Below are 20,023 nucleotides of genomic sequence, written 5' to 3'. Positions count from 1 at the left end.
TCTTACATACTCAATCTAAGAAAACAGGGTGAGGAATCCCTACCCTGGATACAGAATCAAATCCTGCAAGACCTGCTGGAATTCGATAATAAATATTTACAGATCTTACTGATTCAATAATCAATTTGACGCGTTTGGATAAAGCCAACATTGCCAGCTGTTTCCCAACAAGGTGGCTAGGGAAGCAAAGTAGCACTGAAGAAGCCCCCACGAAGAGCTGACATTTCAGCAAATTTGAAGGGGCATGCTAGACGCCCCTCCAGAAAATGCCATTCCCGCAAACCCAAGAACAGACGTCTCCACGTCAGAGGGAGTATTCTGGCATCTGAAAAGCACATAGGTACAACCGGCCTCCTCTGCTCTTACAACGCTGAGGAATTCTGAGGAACCTTGCAAAGCAAAGCCACGTAGATGAGTGAATGCTAGAAAGGCTCATCTGTTCTCGCCGTCATCTCTCCCCAGTGCCCTCCACCCCCGCCCCCCGCTCAGTGAATGAAACTAGTGCTTCTGCCACATTATTAAATGTAATGGACTTTTCAACTAAGGCCAGGCTCTCAGACTGGCAACACAGTTCATGACATTTGGGACCTGCAGGCCTTCTGCAAGGCATGGTGTCTTCAGTTCAGCCCTGGGTCCCACCTTTTCCTTTACCTGGCTGCTAACACACTCCTTACCTACCCACCTCTGAGGGCATCTGAGTCCGCCTCTGGGTTAGACTACTGACAGCAGGGCCAGAAGTGAACAGAAAGTGTCAAGAGTCTGCTGCGATCTCTAAGTGTCTGATATGCAAAAAGTACCATGACAACTGCACAGATGCAGAGGACGTGCGACTGCTTAGTTGTCAGGAAGTGCCGCTCATGTCTTGAGGAGTTATCTTTCATCGTAAAAAATATATTTTTATTGAGAACATTATGCTAGGTGAAATAAGCCAGTCACAAAAGGACAAATACTGTCCGAATCCACTTACATGAGGCACCTATAGTAGTCAAATGCTTAGAAACAGAAAGCAGAAGGGTGGTTGCCAGGGGTTACAGGGAGGGGGATGGAGAGTTAGTAATTCATGGGCAGAGTTTCGGTTGAGAAAGATGAAAAGAATTCAGGAGATGCAAGGTGGGGTGGCAGTGATCGTACAACAATGTGAACGGACTTAATGCTGCTCATCTCTAAGCTTAAAATGGTTAAGATGGTACATTTTTTGTTATGTGTATTTTACCACAATAAAAAAAAAGTAACAGTGATATATACTTAGCAAAGTAGCACAAAGCAAAAAGTGTGGTAGTACCAGTCGCTGGTGGGGATGGAGGAAGGGTCCTCAAATACATTCCAGGCGGAAATGTGAATTACTTCCACCTTTTGGAAAGCAACATGGCAACATTTCTTTCTTTCTTCCTTTTTTTATTTTCTTTTTTTATTTATTTCTGGCTGCGTTGCGTCTTCGTTGCTATGCACGGGCTTCCTCTAGTTGCGGCGAGCGGGGGCTACTCTTCGTTGAGGAGCATGGGCTCTAGGCGCACGGGCTTCAGTAGTTGTGGCACGTGGGCTCAGTAGTTGTGGCGCACAGGCTTAGCTGCTCCGCGTCATGTGGGATCTTCCCGGACCATGGCTCAAACCCATGTCCCCTGCATTGGCAGGTGGATTCTTAACCACTGTGCCACGGGGAGAGTCCCTGGCAACATTTCTTAAAATTTAAAATCCTCATTTGATTCAGAAATCTTAGTCTGGAAGCCTATCAAATATTAAAAGAAAATATAAGGACATATGTAGGAAAAATCTTCCGGGAAGCATTCGCCCTCCATGTGGGAAGAGTTCAGAGCACATATACTTTTTGTATTCCTGGGCACCCTGCGTTTACTGGAGAGTAAAGCAAACATCACAACATCGACTGACTCTCATCTAATTCCCTGCTATGCTCAAAGCATAAATGTTTTCTCTTCCTCATTCTTTTTTTCTAAAATTTTACAGAAAATATTTTCTTATAAGCAGGAGAAAAGACTACTTATTAAAAAGCTGGTAAACCAATGCAATTCTGTCATCAAATCAACTTTTTTAGGATGAGAAGTTTAAAAGTCTACTACAAAGTAAAGAGAAATAGTGCGAACATGTAAGAAGCTGAGGAATGAGAGTGAGTGAATCACATTAAGCTTCGACCACTTAATTTTCCAACATATTTCGTCAAATCAAAAATTTTATGTCTACTCAACGAGACTAACTTAAGGCAAAAATGAAATCCTATTAAAATCATCCTGATAAAAGTAGGAACATTAATTAGTTGCAAGAAGATTACCATTATAGGTAGAATTTTTCTTTTTTTTTTTTTTTTAATAAAATAGGTAGTTGACTCTTTCTTTCTATACAGCCATTTTTTTGTTGTTGTTTTAACTCTGGGAAAAATGGTCCCATGATAAATAAGAGTCTCCTCAAGTATCACTAATCAGCTGATTACTATTACAAAAAACAACTCAGAGCAAAGTTAATTTTACTTCATTTCACTGCCTCAATGATTAGTTTTATAAAGGATTTCCAGTATCCACTTAGTATCCTGAGTTCTGTATGAGACCAGACCTGTTCTCCCTGGATTTCCAAGGGCCCCATGCACCTCCTTACACACTCAGGAATAATGTATACCAACCAAAGACTCACTGATCATTTCTATCATTTCCATGTCAACAAATACACACTTCTACAGAGCGGGCTTTCTTTAAATGGAGTACATTTGAACAGTTCAGAGCAGTAATCCTGACTAGTTCCCTACTGTCCTAAATGTGCCCCCACCCCCAAAATCTACAATGATGTATTCATAATTGAAAACATGAAGCCATCCTGATTTCTTACAATGGTGCAGAGCATTGGGAAGTCTTGGAAAGCAAATCATCTGTTGATTTTAACTGTGTGCCAAGTATGATGTCGGTACCTGTTTATTGAAGAAGAGTGCTGTATGCTTACTGTTGTAATTTCTGCAACAGAAAAGTATCCTGTGGTTACATCCTTTACAACTGGCACTATGGACAAAATTATTAAAATGGGTTGGTTTGCGGGACAGTCACAGACGTATGAGAATGAGTTTGTATCACAGTAAATTCTTGCTAATATGTACAGAGGGTCAGCCACATGGACCAGTGGAGCCGGCAAAACCCCCACCTTGTAAGGTGTCCCAGAGCCATTTATTGACTCCCGTGATTTAAGAGGCCAATGACACAAACAGCATCCTCTGTAAATGGTGCTCTCTTAATCTCCGTTTACATACTTGCTTCTAAATCGTCAGCTATAGGTTCTGGGATGAGAGGAATGGGCATCTCAGGTATTTTCAGGGAAAATCACTAGAAGTTTAAGAAAGTATTTTGGGACAATGTAAATCAACTCCAATTTAAATACTTTAACTAAGGGGCATTCTCTCTTTCCATTTTTCTCCAATATACCATGATCACAGAGTTAGCTACTTTGTCAGGGAACAGTACTGGCTTTGGAGTCAGATGCAGGTTTGAGTCTCAGCTTCCTCACTGGTTAGCTGTGCCACTTGCCGAAGCCGCTCAATGGCAAGTGTTTAGCAGTGTGAAGACGCATACAAACACACGCTGTTATTATCGCAACGGTACACAAAGAAATGGAGGTGACCTTCCCTGCATATTCCTTCTCAGGAGCAAAGCCCCTAGGATCTTAACTTTGGCTGCCAATGTATTTTGGTTTCTGGAGATCTGGTCTTGAAGGGAGAGAAACTGTCTAATATTTTTATCAATTTATTGCATTCCCTTCTTTTTCTTCCATAAGTTTTTTAAAGGATACCTCCCTATCAGACCTATGTGGGCAGAATTTTAGTAAAATTTTGTTTCAAGTTAGGATTTAAATTACTCCTTTTAGAAACATGACAGTTTAGGACTTTTGATCTGTGCCCATACCTAATATCATGCAGAGAATCTCTTCTACAAAATAGTATTATAGTTTTTAATGTCATCCATCACCCGATTTGATAATAAAACAGAGCTATTTTAACAACTGGAAAAGCTGCTCGCCCTTGGTCTACATTCAATTTCAGTGGCATTTATTTTCACCAGGATTCAAAGCAGCCCCTTTACTGGTTTCAAATACACATTTTGTATTTAACATGTGTGTAGGGGGTTTTGGAATCAGACATATAAAACTACTGTGCCCCTGACATCTATACACTATTTCATCAAGTAACCACTTAGGGAGCTCTGCCTACTCTGTGGGATGTGTCCAGTCGGACAAGTAATAAGAGTACTGTAAATAGCTATCATTTCTGTATGATAGCTATTCACAGTATGATACAGAAGCTATCACCCCTGTAACGTCTACAACGTGCCAGAAAATTGGCATATACCACAGTCACCAAGACATCACGATACCCAAGGTATTTCCCCATCTCCATTTTACAGCGGGGAATCAGGAAGAGGCTGGTAAATTGCCCAGGCCTCGGGGCCAGTAGGGCAACACGGTGAACTCAGACAAAGTCTGGATTCAGGAAAACCTGCCTGCCATTCCTACCTCTGTCCTTCACTGTGTGACTGTGGACAAATGGCTTAATTCCTCTAATTAATTTTCTCATCAAAACAGAAGGGTACTACTTCACACCTACAAAAACTGTACAGAAATGAGAGACTGTCCACTGCACTCCTAGCTCACAGTCACATTTAATAAATGTTCACCATGATGAATACGAGAGACAGTGATTGGACTTTGAACACAGGTCCCTACGGTTATGATTCTAGCCGAAACAAGGTACATCTATACTGACTCTGGAAAACGACATACCATCATCAGTAGTTTCAGTTACAATTAAAATTAAGAAAAAGCAAATGTTACAAAACCAAGACATATAAAGACAAAGTATAATCGTGGTTGACAGGGGCTGGGGGAGTGGAGCATGGGGAGTGATTGTTTAATGGATACAGAATTTCAGTTTTACAAGATGAAAAGCGTTATAAGGATAAGAGGTGGTGATGGCTGCACGACCATATCAATGTATTTGACACCACTGAACTGTACATTTAAAAATGGCAAGATGTGCATTTCACAGCATGTGTGTTTTACCACAAAAAAGAAAAAAACCAGAAATAAACACTAAGCTTTATGAGACTGAAGCTGGAAATACGGTATTTGCTGGAAATGTTGTATAAGGAAATGGAATTACGACATTTCAAATATAACAGAATTATTTTATTATAGGACCTTAGTAGAATCTTCAACAGTGGGAAGAATATTTATCCTATGATTTACCTGTATAGTATAAATACATAAATAAACAAGTCATTGCCTGGGGTTAATTTCCATCTGATTTCTAAATTAGTCATTTAATAACAATGAGTGGGTACCTGCAATGTGCTCTAGAAACCTAAAGGTAACAAAATGGTTGGCATCCCCTCATATGATGAGATGAAAGAAGGTGGAGGGCCCTTTCCGTGATTCTAGATGCAGCAATTTCTATTTTAAAGTAGCTGGTCTGTGGTAGGCAGCATGGCTGCAAGGCAGGTACACACCTCGCTGCATAACGACATTTCTTTTGGCAACTGTTTTTCCCAAAACAAATCACAGAGAACGTATAGCAGAATGATGTCATAGTGCAATTACTAAAGGAAAAACTATCTACATGTGAAAAATGTGTACTAATGTCTCAACTTAAATCTTAAACATATTTTCACTACCTGTAAAAATATTTAATAGAGTTGATTTTTAAAAAATCGTTATTGAAAGCACCATAGTCACAAGTATCTGAAATGACATTCTTCTTGTAATCCAGCTAGCAACTGACGACCTTCAAAAGATCACAGTCAGATACGTTGAGTACAGTTAATTTTAAAATGTTAAAGGGAAAGCTGATTGAAGGAATTTTAGACCTAAAAACACTTATATAATTATTTCCCCATCTATTCTCTTTTAAAAACAGTGATTTTTATTAACATTTATTGAATACTCTTTTTAGATTACTATTCTTTTTTAAGTTGTAATTTCAGATCATACTGGAGAGCAAAAAAAAAAAAGCAGAATTAGTACTTATGTAATGGTGAGTTATGGTAAAGACAAAAGAGACAGCGTACTCTGTTTTCTGACATAAATGAAAAACACACTTTTATGTTATACTTCTAACGTTCTCTCCTCACTATAGGAAAGACAATTTTGCTTGATTTTTTAAGTAATTTAAAAATCGCTTTTATTTTCAGGCTTGTTTTACAAAGGATGTGTTAATGGCTCAATAGAGGTTAATTTTCACTACTAAAATAATTTCGTTTTTTTGTTCCTATCCCCTCCCTGTGGGTCATGACTATAAATTACAACTTAGTCTATTAAAGGAAATAGCTATCAGTACCTGAAAACACCAATTTTCTGCCTAGTAAATTGAGTTCAACAGTGAGAAACTTTGTAAAACGGGAAATCTTTCCTGGTTCCACTTGATTTTTGCACAATTTGCACTGCTGCAGTAAAAAAGACAAGGTTAATTCCTAAGGCTCGATATGATTATTTTTGCTTTACAGGTAATTTTTAAGATACAGTAGAGGATTTTATAAAAAGGTGCACTACTTAGAATAAATTAAAGTAAGGTATCTGGGATTCCCATGCCTTTCTGTTAATAGGAATGGACTGTAGCACACACTTAGGGTCTAGTACATAGTAAGTATCCAACCGATGCTGGCTGAATTGAAGGAATGTGCCTGGTTTCTACACAGTGGGTCTACACTGTGGGCCCACATATGGCATTTTCCTTTCTATTTTCAATGACTGTTTTGTCTGACATCAGCTCTGGCCCTGTTGGTTCCTTGCCTCTTCATTGCCTTCTTAGCACCTGATCCTAGCTTGATTCTCCAAGTTCTGGACCTAGTGCTTCATGTTTCACTGACATCTGACCTTAGTCACGATCACAGCTCTGTTCTGTGAAATGCTAGTTAAATTAGGTGTAGGTCAGCTATTTCAGTATTTGGGAGATGTCACAGAAATATTTTGAATTTTAAGTATCACCAATGACAGCAACTAAAGATCTTCAAATACATCTTAATCTTCATCAGATATGTCAGAAGCACATTTATTTTTAAATATTGAAAGGAAAGGTTGTTTGAAGGACCTTTTAAATCTATTATCATTTTTTAATCTATTATCATTTAATAATGACATTTCAATAACAGTTTCTCCACTATTGTCCCTTAAAAACAGTGATTTTTACTTAAGATTTCTAATTAATGGCTACTAATACTCTTCATTCCTATTCTTTTTCTGAATGCAACTTCAGTTCATATTGAATAGTTGAAAACAGAACAATTAGTACCTATGTAATGCTAGCAATATCAAATTGCTGAGCCTGGTTCAACTGGGAAAATGCTATGGTACAGGCCAGATGAAAAACAATCAACCTCGACTAATTCTGCACTGGTCTTCCAATTAAGCCATTCAACATAAGTGGGAGGGCAACAGAATGCAGCATGTTTTAGAAATCCTGGTACAGTTAATTAAAAAAAGAAGAAGAAAGTGAAAAGTAGTTGTGATCTCCCAAATTGTTTAAGATGTAGAAAGAGTATGAAAACTGTCTCTGTTCTTTTTATGATTCCGTATTCAGGAAGATTAAATTTAAATCCTGATCTTAAATATATACAACGCTTTCCCCACTGTGGCCCTTGGGTGCAATCTTCATGAACAATGTGGATCCGCCTAAACCTTCCTAAACAAGGAAGTCAAACCTCTAAGTCTTGCCTAAAGTGAGATACTCTTTTAATTTTTACTGTTTCTTTTCCTTCAAGGCAAATATTTAGCACATACAGGAAGTAGCTAGAATTTAAATATTCTACATTTTATTGAGAACCATGAATTATTGACTCAATTACTTCCTAAGAAGGGGAATATTCATTTTTAAATGTGGCGTTTGTAAAGCAACCCTTTATTATTTCTAAAGCAGTTTCAACATACATGTACTAATTTTTATCCTCCTAACTCTGAGACATGGGTAGGGCAGATACTTTTAAGATTTATTTTCTTACAGAAGAGAAAACAGAACTTCAATTATTTGCTCAAAGTCTCAGAGTGGGCAGTGTCATTCTGGACCCAAGGCCAGGTTGTCTGACCCCAAGGCCAAATCTCTCTGGACTCACGCTATACCTCAACATAAAGATGACTCTGGAATCTGTGCTGGTGACGCTTTATTATTCAGCTTCTTACTGGAGCACTCTCACAGTAAGTGCTTAAACTGCTGGATAATATTCAAGGAGCCTTCCACTAAAACATTAAGTGATCAGTATGGCTTCTAAGAGGATGGTGTGAATCTCCAAACTCTAGCCTTGGTTCTTCTTTCCAAATTGAAGAAGAAAATAAAATAAAAGGAGGGATTAGGAGAGAGGAGGAGGTATTTGTGTCCCCGTGCCCTGCCAAATTATATACTTTTGATTCCTCTGAAACAAATATAGTTGAATGAGTCTGGGCTCATCTATAGTGCTATGTGTAAGTGTGAATTTCTATTAAACTTCCTAAAAACCTCATCCCATCTATTCCTCAGCTTATTTGCTACAAGTGACTTTTCAATTCTTGTTCACAGTTATGATGCCCCTCTACATTTTGATTCTTTAATCTTTTGTTTTATTTCATTTGCTTTATTTTGTGGTTTTACCATTAGATAAGTAAACAGAGCCCTTTTGTAAAGCTGCATTTGGTTGTCAAAGACCAGTGATTTAATGGAGCCTTTAGTCTTATACCTGTAAGGAGAAAATGCATTTGTCACTCCTCCTTAGGGATGTTTTGCTTGGTGAGTTGGAAGAGTTCACTGTTGTTAATTAGCAACACAGCACAGACAGGAAGATGATGCTTTTGTAAATGTAATGTTATAGTCAACGAATTCCAAGTGCTGGCATTGATGAAAGAGCTTCAATTAGGGCCAACCTGAGGGCAAATGGAAACAAGCTCCATTGCTTGAGACGGGTGAGCTTCATTCCTTGGTGTCAACCTGCTCTTATCTAGAGGTGGATTTGGTCTCTGATACTGGAGGGAGGTGTATGAGTGTGAGACAGGGAGAGAATGTGAGCATGTGCACCGATGCTTTCATGATCATTTCAAGTGGTTTTGGAGTCTTCTTGCTGACGTTCAAGGTTTTCCCCTCTCCTCAGAACGCAAATCACTGGGTGACAGGGTGAAGTGGAGCAGAGCTCTAAAAGTGCGTGTGCTTATGTGTGTATGCGTTACAGGTATCTGCTTATCTCTACAGAAATCATCATCAGCCTTTCTCTCTTTCTGATCTAAGAGGTCAGGATGGGCAGTGAATGAAGATAAAAAGGAATAAGGGTAAAAGAAAAAAATCACTACATTGGATATGTCTGTCTTTAAAGAGCAAAAAATTACAGCAAAAATTTTGGAGACTTGAAACATGCGCTTTTTTTTTTTTTGCTATACAATTTTTCTGAATCTTGAAGACGTTAAGCTAAGAGAAATAAGCTGGACACAAAAGGACAAATATTGTATGATTCCATTTATATGAGGTACTTAGAACAGTCAAATTTATAGAGGTAAAAAGTAGAATGAGGGCTTCCCTGGTGGCGCAGTGGTTGAGAGTCCGCCTGCCGATGCAGGGGACACGGGATCGTGCCCCGGTCCGGGAAGATCCCACATGCCGCGGAGCGGCTGGGCCCGTGAGCCATGGCCGCTGAGCCTGCGCGTCCGGAGCCTGTGCTCCGCAACGGGAGAGGCCACAACATTGAGAGGCCTGCGTACCGCAAAAAAAAAAAAAAAAAAAAGTAGAATGATAGTTCCCAAAGGCTGGGAGAAGTGGTATTGGGGAGTTTTTGTATGGAGTTTGGGAAGGTGAGAAAATTCTGGAGATGGATGGTGGTGATAGTTGCAGAATAATGTACTTAATGCCACTGAACTGTACCCTTAAAAATGGTTAAAATGGTAAAAAAAAAAAAAAAAAAAAAAAGCAGCTTCATGTTGTGGTTTCCTACGGTGTCATGAGCTGCTAACATCATTTAGTACCTCTAACATGGGCAGTAATGATGACATGTCTCCCCAACGATCCACCATGCCCTGCGGGGCTGTTTCATTGGTGCTGTGGGCCCAGCACCTTCACCAGGATTTCAATTTCATTTCATAACTTCCCATGTTCTGCACCAAACAGCCAAAGCAGCCACTGACATCTGTTGCCTAAAACTAAGCCGATCTGCCAAACTACCTATATCTAGTTACACGCTTCTTTTATTTTAAAATGTGCCAGAAAATATATCCAGGTTAAAAAAAAAAAATGAACTTCTTTAGAATTTAGTCTCTGCTTTTTCATAGAGATTGCTTTATCTCTTTGGGTGACCCAATCTCAAGTTTTGTTTTGTTTTGTTTTGTTAATATTTATTTATTTGGCTGCATCAGGTCTTAGTTGTGGCATGCGGGATCTTTCATTGCGGTGCATGGACTTCTCTCTCGTTGTGGCGCATGGGTTCTGGAGCGCGTGGCCTCTGTAGTTGCAGCACACGAGCTTAGTTGCCCCGCGGCATGTGGGATCTTAGTTCCCCGACCAGGGATCGAACCCATGTACCCTGTGCCTTGGAAGGCGGATTCTCAACCACTGGACCACCAGGGAAGTCCCTCTCAACAGTTTTTAAATTCCTCTCATCCTCTCCATTCTCAAAGTGTTTCCTCCCAAGTCTCCATCAGAATCTTCATCATCCCCCAGAACTAATCCACCATCAGGTCTTGCCCGTTCCTCCTTCTCACTTCTCAAATCAGGCCTTCTGTTCAGCTGCACCAATTCCATCCTAAGTCAGGCCCTTTCTACCTTCCATCATCCACAATCCCATCCCAGTCGTCTTCTCTTCTGCTAGGTGGTACCTGCCGTGAGCCACTGCGCAGACACCAAGAGACAACGCTGCCTATACCCCTGCGTTGATTTTTTTCCTCAAAAAAGACTTGCTGTGTTTAAGAAGGGCTGAGATTTCGCACTGCAAAATGAGGGCCTTTGTTTGGCCCCAGTGTCTTCGTTCAGTCACCTCCTCCACCTCTGGGCGTGGACCAGGCCCTCACCGAACGGGGCTTGCTCAACTGAGCAGACTCAGGTTCAAGCCCCCATCTTTCCATCCCTCCACCATTCGTCTCCACCTTAATGCCTAAACGCCTCCTTATCCTCCGTATCTTCCAGGGCTCTGTTTTTGGCACTGACTGCAATCAACTTAGCAATTTTCGTTTCCGGTGTCAAAGCATTCTCAAGGGGACAGAATCATGTAAGCGGTACAATCCTAATGACATCATGGGCGCAAGTTCTGGGAAGGCAGCCCTGCGTCCTCTGGCTCTCGGGCCTGTTTCTGAGCTGCCAGGCATCAGGGCTGAAGAGTTTGGGGCTTTCAGCTTTGGAGGAGGAAGGTCCTGCTCGCAATGCTTCTCTGAGCCTGATAGGCTCTGTCTAATTTTTATCACACATAGGAAATGAAACACAGGAAGATAAAAAATTTCCATCACACCTTAGATTAATATCAAGATGTTAAAGATGTACTTTAGGATGGTAATGGTAATTTTTAAAAATAGGGAGTTCATTCCTTAAGAAAAAATTAGAGACTACCCAATTTCTTTCCCATTAAGGCAACAGAAATTCAAATGAGAGCTTCAACTTGGAATGGCTAGGAGTTAATTATTTAGAGTATAGCGGGAAAACTGTTAAATGACAATGGGCTCTTCATTAAGTGTTCTCCAGCCAGGGATGTTGCCCTACTTTTTGAGGGGTAAAAATAGTTGGGATCTGATATAACTCTGTGAGAGGCAGTAGAGCTTATGTGCTGAATATACAGAGTCAGGATGCCTGGACTTCCTGGGTTCAAAGCCCCGCCCTTCCACTTCCTTCGATCTGGGTGACCTTGGACTGACTCATTCAACTCTTACATGCCTCAGATGACTGATTGCTAACATGAGGACAGATAACAATTGAATAATCGGACCTGTTTCATAGGATTATCGTGAGGATTAAAATGATAAAACAATAAAGTTCTTAGGTTAATGTGCATAAAATAAGTACTCAAATGTTTATTGCTGTTAATTTTAAGAGTGGAAAGATCATACCGTTAAGCCTTGTTAAAGGAAAGTAGTCACTGTTTTCCTTGTTACAACAATTGCTTAGAGGGTTCAGGTTTAAAGATATTGCCTTGCAAAACTCACAAAACTTTCAGCTTTAAGACAGCAGTTGTGAGGAAAAAATGAGATAAAACATGGAGTACTTGGCATAGTGCCTGCCTGGCATGGAGTAACTGCTCCATAAATAACAGCGATGATTATCGGAGAAGGTGTTTGACAGAATAAAGCATGTTTCTCGCACTGCTCCTTAAGATAAACCAAACAATCCCATTAATACCGATGGGAGAGTTACTTTTTTAAGTTTCAGGTTATAATTCACATGAAAAGAATAGGCACATTACAACCAAAGCAGCGCATGAAAATTTTCTTCTCAACAGGCAATTCCCTAACCTAGTTGTTAAGAACATCGTACATCAGGTGACTCACCACTGTCTGTGGGCTGGGGCCTAGAAAGCCAAGTAGGTGGCCGGTGTCTGCCAAGGCCAAAGGGCATATTTCTCTCTACCATCCCCTTTCCTGGCTGTATGTTCTCTTTCTTGCTCTCGTCTTGCCTTTGTCCTGCTTTTCATTTCACTTATGAGACATTTCATTTTACCTCATGGAAAGCTGTGAGCTGCTTTGGATTCTTTTCTGGAACAACATGGGCTGCAAACAGAGGCACAGACACGGGGAATACCTGAAAATGACTTACTGTGCTTCTAATTTATACTTTCCAAATTTGCTATGTGAAGTGCACCTTCGTTTAAAATTTTAAGCAACAAGAAGCTCTCTTTGGATAACGCTAATTTACTTTTGGCCTACATGTTCCTACTGCAAATCATTTTCTAAGAAATCACTTCAACATAGTTTTGACCTCAGAGAAACAGTGACAGGAACAAGGGGGAACCCCATACATATATTTAAATAGTTATCGATCAACAAATGTGTCTAGAGCATCTGCTACATGTGTGACATTATCTCTGCCTGGGTTAGCAAATCAAATTTCCTCGCTATCATGTTTGGTTGTGGGCTATGGACTGGCTAAGATTAAAAGAAAATCAAGACTAATGATTAATAAAGAGCAAAAACTGGGATTGAAAGTTCCACAGATGCAATAATGTCTGAAGTTCATCTAAACTTGGAAGAACCAGAGACCAAGCAACTAAGACTTTTCTGTGTACAACTTGGAGGAGAGAGGGAGAAAAATTATTCACACATGTGTAACACACACACACACACATACACACATATATACACACACACAATGTCCTATATTTATGCTCTCTAAGGTTCTAAACTTGGCTTATTCCTTGTCTCTCTAAATACCCATTTCTTGGGCAAATGCATCTACTTTCATGGATGATGATTCTAAAATAGTTATTTTCGATCTTTCCCTATTCCCCAAGCTTTAGAATCACACATCCAACTTCCTGTTAGGCACGTCTGAATGTTCTATGGACATTTCAAACTCATTGTCCTAAAAGGAATTTCATTCCAACCCCATTTATCCTGGCAGTGCTTGTTTTCCAGAGCACCTATCAACTTTTCATGTTACACAAGTAACTCATTTAGTATGTTTAATCTCTCCACCACCTCTCACTAGAATGTAATCTCCACCATGGCAAGGATCTTTGTATATTTTGTTCACTTTCTTCATCCAGGAAGTCCCTAGGTATGCCAAGAATAGTGTCTGCCATTTAGTGGATATTGAATATGTTTGGTGAATGAATGACCTTTGCCCCCCATGCCCCCAAAGCTGCTCCCACTCCAGCGTCCCCAGTCTCAGCAAAGGGCACCAGCAGCCGAGCCTATGGAAACATCCCAGATCTTTGCTTCCTTACCTCCAATACAGACCCACCAATGTTACTTCCCAGATAGTCTTGTTAGCTGTCCCCTCCTCTTTATCCCTAACGCTGCTGGTCTAGTTCTATCTCTGGTCATCTCTCACCGAAATGACTTAGAAGAGTCACCGGAACTGTCTCTCTTTAAATAAGCCTACCTCCGCACAGCCAGATATTAAATACGAACCTGAGCTTACCATTCTGCTGTATGAAAACATTCAGAGGTTCTGTTTTGCCCAAGGATAAATTCAGGCCCCTCCTTAGAGTCCAGGACCTGAACCCAATCTGCACATCAGCCTCCACTTTTATCTCCTTGTCTCTCACACGTCCATAGAGGTAACACGAAAGAGCTTTTGGTGCCCTGTGCAGACAGCCTGTCCTTACTCCCCCTCAGCATTGCCAATCCTAATCTTTCAAGATTCAGTTTGGGGGTCAATTCTTTAAGAAGTTTCCTTGACCTTCCAGATTGGCCTAAATGTCATGGCTCTGTATGTTCCCATGGCAACCAACTGAAGGGATATATAAAAAAATCTGGGCAAACATTTGTAATTAACACAAAAGCCTTGGGTTTATATAAGGAGGAAAGGAGTGTTCATAAAAATCCTAGATATGATCTACTGGGTAGGTATTTATTTAAGCACTTATAGAAAGTAGTTGGAAAGAATAAGGTTACCTCGTTCCCAATTTTTGGTAAAGGGAAAAAAAGACTTAATCTTTAAAGTGTTTCGTGAGAAAACTGTAAGCCAGAAGAGTCCTTGGTTTCCTATCTCTGACTCAGCAGTTTTGTAGGAGGGACGATGCCCTCTGATGTACATTAGCTTCCTGCACGTGGCACACAGGGACACGGAGGGCTGCATCACACACATCGTGACCTGAAGACATCTAATAAGCAGGTGTTATTTCCTTGTTTTATCATTTCCTTAATTTCATATTGCCAATGACAAGGAGATGGCTGTATTTCAATTACTATGTAAGACCACCCTGATCTAGCTTGTGTCCATTCAATTTAAATGCTCTGTTTTGCGGCATAATTGCACGGTCCATCATCCAGCCCCCCAGACCTCACACTTACTCACACTCTTGCCTGTTGGGCCATCTTGCTTAAGAGCACACACAGCATTGATGGGGATAACATGAGCCCATGACGTGGTGAGACACACTTTCCTCTGGACCTGTTCGGTTTACTCATTCAGTTTAGAAAAGCGAAGAAAATTAACTATTAGTCAACCATTACATGTCCTTAAAAACATGTTCCCCCATAGGATAAGCAGTCTATGAATTACAGGATTTCTCACCTATATGCTGTGAAGTACACGTGAAAGGAATGAGGTGCATGTATCCAGGTGTGGGTACCTTAAGTGCTGCATATTTGAGGACTGCTGAGATTAATCTACAGTTAGACCTTTTAAAGCCGTTTCATTTCAGGAAATAGATTTATAAGTCTCTTACTTAAGGGAAATGTCTGAGTGTCGAAATAGACATCATATGATTTGGCTGGTCATACCAAGATACGGACTCTTTAGCCTAACAGGTCTGCTTACAAAAATATAAATCCAGCTGACTTTACATTATCGCGAACTCTCTTCTTCTTTCACAGCCCTGTACCTCTTCAGCGATTTGTGGTGGCTGTGTCTTCCAGACACTGCTGTATACTGAGTAGCCAGAAAGGAAATTAGGTTATAAAATAGCCTGCTGACTGTAGGCAGCTCTGTTCATTGAGGGATCACAAAGTAAAATCCACACAAGATGAAACCAATGGGAACTTACAGTTGGAAAGAGACTGAGAAAGTAAAAACTCAGACTAGAATTAGAAGTTGCAGATTAGACATCAAAAGCCCTGTGTAAATTCTTGGGCCAGTTTCGTTGCTAATTTACTGGTTTGAGGGGCAAGTCATTAACCTGGAATGCTCTTATGCCACATAGGTACGTTGATATGTACATTCAAACATTTATTTAGTGGCTACTAAATACCTGCGGTGTTGCTAGGTTCTAGAGATAAGACCCTGTCCTGCCCTAAAGACATCGAACAGGGGAGCTAAAAGTCCAGTTGGCATCTCTCAATATTTCCTCTACTGTGCAACTCCCAAAGGTGGGTGCCAGCATCAGCTATGAAGGTTCGTTATGGGAATCAATCTTGATGGTTCAGTCCACGGTGGAAAAGTCCCTCAAGGAAATGTCAACAGGCCTTCTACCCCCTCACCCCTGATGCCGACATCCTTTGAAACTTTGAGAACTGCTAGTCTAGAAGGATCTTACAACCTCAAAGGGCAGTTCTATGGGCAAAATAATGTAATACGGGAAAAATGAAGACCTAACAGTACAACGTTACCGAATCATTTACATGATCTCTGTGTACAGACGTGGCCAAAGAACTTCAGCAGTTGTTCCTAAAGTCAAGGTCTAATATATTTTTTTTTGCGGTACACGGGCCTCTCACTGCTGTGGCCTCTCCAACTGCGGAGCACAGGCTCTGGACGCGCAGGCTCAGCGGCCATGGCTCACGGGCCCAGCCGTTCCACAGCATGTGGGATCTTCCCGGACTGGGGCACGAACCCGTGTCCACTGCATCGGCAGGCGGACTCTCAACCACTGCGCCACCAGGGAAGCCCAAGGTCTGATATTTTGATGCCACTTTACGATTTATAAAATCTGCAAAGACATTTTGCTTTCATGTAATTTTTCATAGCAACAGGCAAGGCAATACTACCATTTCCATTTATAAATAAAGAAACTGACACCCAAGTAAGTTAAATAACTTGCCATAATCTTACACCAAGTGAGTGGCAGAGCTGGAAATTAAACCAAGTCTTCTGACCCTAAAGCCAGTCCACTTTCCACCACTAGGGAGAACCCAACTTAAAATATATATACGTGTATGTGTGCATGTGCGTGTGCATATAGGTTTATTCTTTTTCTTAAGACAGAAAGGTCCTGACAAACCTTCAAGGCAAATAAGCAATTCAAATTTAAAAATAAAACGATAAGCTTCCATTGTAAGGTACAGTAATACGGCTCTAAACCAACATTATTGACAAAAAAGGTATTCTGGATGAGACAGCTAAGTGTTTTTATATTAAATGTTTAAGAAGAAGAAATAAGCACATATCTACACCCCATTAGACGGGACACAGAGAACATAATATACACTTAAAACAAATGATGTGCAGTCTCCCTATGTAGTCACCACCATACTATCAGACCAAGCATTGGAGTGGGGTGCTCTAGGGCATAAAAGCCTGAAGCCAACAAGCTTGAAGCTCAGACTGCTGTGATTTTCCCCCTGTCCTCTCTCTAGTGGTCATTTCCATTTCGCCCTGATGTTGTTAGTTCCTTTCGATTTTAAAGGACTCCCCTACCTGCAGCTGCTTAGAAGCCTCTGTATACGTAATCCGAGGAGGAGCTTAAGGTTAAAACCGGAAAACCACCGTAGTAAATATTCAAATATAAAAACACACATACATGTTTTTATATGTGTGTGTATGTACACACACAGTGACACACACGCAGAGACACACACTAAGGGTACCACACTGTCTTCTCAATGTTTACATCACTGCCCTCATTATTACCGAGCAGGCATAAACAATGACATATAGAGCAGGATTTTCATGAACTTAAGAATTATGGAAAATGGAAAGAAGAGATTATGAGATTTAGATTTATGAGGCCTTAGGTTGGGTCTAGGTTTGGAGTCATAAGACTTTAATATGGGTCTAAGTTTGGCCTTACGATTCCAAATAGATTAACTGGGTCTGATCCCAAATTTCTTCATCTGTAAAAGGGGAATAAAAATAACATCCATATACCATAATTTTGTGAAATTAGTGCCTCTAATTACATAAAATATTTTAAATAATTTCTTATTAAATCAAAAAGTTCTGATACAGAGATAGTCCTATTTCTTTCACACATACACGCATGATAAAACAGTAAGCAAATACAAATAACAAAACAAAAACAAGTCATTACTCTCATGAAGTTTATATTTAAAATTTATAGCCTTGTTTCACACAGGTAGGTGCTAAAATTCTAATTCCCAAATAAACAGGAAATAAGCTATATTAATAAAAGTCTTAAAAGGCACTTGTCAAGGTTCATTATCCATTACTGATCAGCTTTTCAATGAGAGAAAAAGACGTACAGACATTTAGGCTTTTCCATGTTTATATGTACCTCAGTTGCAAAAACAATTCTTTCCTTAGCTACTTCCAGAGAAACTACTTAAAAACAACAAAAACATCTAGAAAACCATTTTTTTGCAGAGAAGGGCAGATTTTATAAAAAGCCATACATGGGTTCTGATGTGAATGCTGACCCATAGGTAGGGCAACACAGAGGCACCCTCCTCTAAATGTCCTTTGCTCACTGCTTTATTTTTACTTATCACCTTTGTTCACCAATTAGTGAGCCTAGGAGGGGAGCCCTTATGTTGGAAGGTATAAAGCGGCATTAGAAGATGCCAGAGGTATATCTTAGCTACTTATCTTCTACTGAGTCAATCACAGAGTTAAGGAAAGAAAGAAGAGGGTGGCAGGGAAGACAATCTTAAAAAATTAAATTGATTTCAGTACTATACATACTTGTTTCCCCCATTTTCCGGAAATCAGCCTTCTGGTAACAGGGCCCACCTTTTTCTCCGGGAAATGCTCATTCCCACAGTTGGTCTAGGTTGTTCAGGTTGGCCGACTCCAGCCAGGACCAGCCTATCAGATCACTGCTCCCCCCAGCCATGGTGATTGGTCTGGAGGGGGCCAACGTGAATCAAGTTCAGTCTATGGAGATCCAATTGGGGGCTTTTATAACAACCCCTGGGAACAGAAAACCTCTCTTCTTCTCACGAGAGAAGCCACATGAGAACAGAGCCAGAACAAAGTCAAGCGATGGAGAGAATGAGATTGAATGCGAATGACCTGGCTTAAGACCATGGCTTGCCCAAAGCCATGCCCACATGAGGACTATCCAGTTATGTGGGCCAATGAATTTCCATTGGTGCTGAAGCCAGTTTGTGTTGAATCTTCTGTCACCTGTAACCAAGAGCTCATACCCCGAGAAAGAAATATGGAACTCCTATTACCAATTCAATGCTGGGTTTGGGGACTATTAAATAATTAATAGTGTAAATAATGTAAAATCATGTACTATCAATTAAATAATGCAGAATCAACCTCAGAAGCACAGAAATAACTACTTGGTCAGCTTTTTTTTATCCCAGAACTAAGGACATTTCCTTGTGGTCCTCAGCAAAACAAACATTCAAGTCATTTATGCCTAAGTCTCTGAAACACCAATTCATCTCTCAGAAAAATGTCCTGAGAAATACACCTACAGGAATCTTAATGCTAAACTCCTTAGTGAGAATAAGTGTCAATTACACAACACTTCTCCCGATAGCAAAAAATTCTACACTTTGACCAGTCATAGTAGTCAACATTAATAAAACCATCAGGCCTAAGCCTGATGTTAATTAATTGCTTGGAAGTGAAGTTGGAGAAAGGCAGAAACAAACAAAAAGACCATTTCTCCTTAGTAAGTACAATTACTTGGACAGAAGCAAAAGCTAGACTACATGAACTTAAAGAATCTCAGTCCAATTTTTCATTTAATGTACTGGTTTGGAAACTTTCAGTAGGAACGAAGGTAGGACTCAAATGGGGACCTGGACTCTCAAGCAGCTGTTAAATGACATTATTCTGTAAGGAACACAACTTAAATTACACACACGATCCTGATGTCAATGTCTGAACTCGCCACCAACACATATATTTATACAGAAACATAGACAAGGCAGACGTGCTGTAAAAAAAATGGCCTTTCTGATCATGCAAATTAAATTTATGGTGACACAAAATGATTTTGATAAGTCTAAGTGAAAAAAAAAAAAAACTGAGACAAACCAACAACCAAAACAACCAGTCTTTCTGACTGCTTGCTCTTAATCCACAATTTAGAATTTTGGCCATTAAACATTGCTCGGTGGAGAATCTCCAAGTGGTTTTTAGACAAGGCATCATTACTATTTATCACTAACAGATTGCATCCAAAACTAAGGACAGATTAAATCCAAAACTAAGGACATTTCTGAATTATTTCCCAATAATGCTACCGAGTTAACCTTGCAAGTAAACTGCACACCAGGAAAGAAAATGTGTAAAAGGAACACCCACATGAACATT

At 40.1% G+C, this 20,023-nt stretch overlaps 1 protein-coding gene across 1 annotated transcript in view; it reads right to left on the bottom strand.

Moving 5' to 3' along the window:
* NR3C2 (nuclear receptor subfamily 3 group C member 2) overlaps nt 1–20,023 on the bottom strand; it is a 367,875-nt gene that overhangs the window by 175,818 nt on the left and 172,034 nt on the right. The gene's annotated exons all lie outside the window — the stretch shown is intronic.

This window comes from Neophocaena asiaeorientalis, unplaced genomic scaffold, assembly GCF_003031525.2.
Source record: "Neophocaena asiaeorientalis asiaeorientalis breed wild unplaced genomic scaffold, Neophocaena_asiaeorientalis_V1.1 scaffold7, whole genome shotgun sequence".
NCBI classification, from domain to species: domain Eukaryota; kingdom Metazoa; phylum Chordata; class Mammalia; order Artiodactyla; family Phocoenidae; genus Neophocaena; species Neophocaena asiaeorientalis.
The sequence above is the reverse complement of the archived record's forward strand: the minus strand, read 5'-3'. Positions and strand labels throughout refer to the sequence as shown.